At 34.0% G+C, this 2,725-nt stretch overlaps 1 non-coding gene across 1 annotated transcript; it reads left to right on the forward strand.

Moving 5' to 3' along the window:
- The first annotated feature begins 843 nt into the window (after positions 1-843).
- LOC131439727 (U6 spliceosomal RNA) lies at positions 844-948 on the forward strand. Its single transcript, XR_009231187.1, has one exon. It is a non-coding gene; the product is annotated as a U6 spliceosomal RNA (small nuclear RNA).
- Positions 949-2,725: the final 1,777 nt, after the last annotated feature.

The raw sequence follows: 2,725 nt of genomic DNA on the forward strand, positions 1-2,725 counted from the left end.
CCAAGATTAATTTTCATGGGAGAATAGTTATTGTTTCATGAGCAGTTAAAATGATTGGTTTCATGATTTTCTAATCATGACAGTAGTAACGGATTTCTTTCCGTGTATTTGAACATAAAAACAAAACACCGATACCAAGTTTGACGATCAGCAATTCTTCGCACCGTACGTCGTGTCGCGAATAGAAATTGATTTGAGTGTTATAAGAAGCCTCTGGCGAATCTACGCGTAAAACTTTTTCCCACCAACGAAGGCTCCATTACGGTTCTCATGAATATCATGGTCAACGATGGTGGTGTTGAATAACGAAAAGCAAAAACACGGCGTCCGTTCGTCCGATCGTTCATCGCAGCTGAGTGACTCCACCCGGAAGAGCAGATAGGATTGGATTTTGAAAGTGGAATGCTATTGCAATGTCCGTCCGCCGTTGCGACGGTCCGACCGAATGTTCAAACGTGTTCGAAGGCACAAAGTCTAATCCGAGCGAATGCAGTTGTGCAGAAGGAAGTTTCTGATCGGACTTTGTTGATAGTGTTTTTCCCTCGTCAGATCGATTTAGCTAAATATAATTACTAGATTTACGTATAAATTATGACAAGTGGTTGTCGCAACACATCTCAAAACGACAGACGATGAATATTCAACTAGGCGTTGGTGATGTCCAGTTTGAAAGGATTCGTAATTTATTATTTGATGTGCATCTCGCACAAACACAAACCGACAATGCTCAGTTCAACGCACAGACTCTAATAGTGAATTATTTCTACTAATAGATTACTGAAATGATTGCGGCAGAGGTAGAAAGTATATTAATGATAATTATATTAATCGAACTTCTTTGTTCTATTGTACACTAATAAATGAGTGAAACTTGGAACGATACAGAAAATATTAGCATGGCCACTGCGCAAGGATGACCCACAAAATCTTGTGCGTTTCGCATTTTTTTCGAACTAATCACGAATATTCAGCAGAAGCTTGAGTGCAATTCCTCTTCACAAATGGTCTGAGTGCAATTGAATCCATTCGCTCAAACGCTGCTGGCACAAATAAACCGTTATTCTTGGGCAAAATAAGACAGTACCTGAACGACATATTGCATAACAATTATCATATTACAATAGTCTGGATCCCGGCTAATTGCTCGATTCCGGACAATGAAAGAGCCGACAATTTAGACAAATGTGGTGCCCTTGAGGATGAAATTGCTTTCAACGAATACTATAATGCGTCTCGCCAAAGAACACTTGGGTCGGTGGATGCATTCAATTATCCCTAAAATATCGACAAAGGCATGGATTAGGGTACTGGATGTGAGTAGGGACTTCATTCGTGTGATGTCCAATCATTACACGTTAGATGCACATCTCCATCGAATTGTACTTTCCGAGATTCATCATTGTGCTTGTTACGAAGGTTATCGCAATATTGATCATGTCGTATGGACATGCATGAAAGGCTTCGTGGTGTCATATCTCAACCAGTGCTGTAAAAAGTCATATTGAAATGAAAAAATGGATAATGTCAGAGACATAACTGGATGAACTGGCACGCTTCCTTCACACTTCCGTATATCAGTTAGTTCATAGATTGTGTGAATTGTGCAAGCATTTCCCTTCTTCACTGCTAGAATTTGAAACGATGCACCAACGGATAAAAAGTGCAGATAAGTAATTTTTATAGTTCTTTATAAAAAAATAATAATGGTTTTGAAAAGAACCTAGAGAGTGACGTTTTGAATTCGAATTCCGATGGATGCCGCTGATTTTCGTCCTCTATTTCCAGGCTCACCCGTTGACCGTGGAAGCGTTACTGATACATATATATATATATATATATATATATATATATATATATATATATATATATATATATATATATATATATATATATATATATATATATATATATATATATATATATATATATATATATATATATATATATATATATATATATATATATATATATATATATATATATATATATATATATATATATATATATATATATATATATATATATATATATATACTGGTGTAGGTAGGGCGTTTCTGCGTTGATGTTCCTAGTAAATACGAGATCAATACATATGCCTCCCAAGTGTAGTTGCTTGTGAAGGAGAAGATTCCATATCCAACTTGATACACTAGCTCGGCGTCATGCTTCTCTTTGTGTGTTGTATCTGGCGAAATATGTACCGAGTGTATTTTTATGCCATTTATAATAATAATAATAATAATAATAATAATAATAATAATAATAATAATAATAAAAATTATAATAATAATAACAATAATAATAATAATAATAATATTGGAAAATATCGATTATTCAACGCAGATTCAAGCTAATCAACAAAATAGAAACTTATTGGACTCAAGAACTTTAACTCCGCTATTCGTAATATTTTCTCTAGCACTTTATAACTAGTATCGCAAAAACTAGTAACTTCCTACGAAATCAAAATATAGGAAAACCAACAATAAGTTAAAGATAAAAACTTATCTCTCTCTCATAGGGTTTCTTAATTCGCATAGAAACATGAAATGTATTTAGAAAAACACTTTTTAAACAAATGTGAATTTTCAGCAATGTTAAGATATTCTTTCGTTTCGCCACATTTAAACCTGTATTTTGCCGGAGAAATAAAATACAGATTAATATGTATATTTGGCAACCCTGTTTCGCACGGCATATTTCGAAACGACACCTATACTAATTG

This window comes from Malaya genurostris, chromosome 3, assembly GCF_030247185.1.
Source record: "Malaya genurostris strain Urasoe2022 chromosome 3, Malgen_1.1, whole genome shotgun sequence".
Lineage (NCBI taxonomy): Eukaryota > Metazoa > Arthropoda > Insecta > Diptera > Culicidae > Malaya > Malaya genurostris.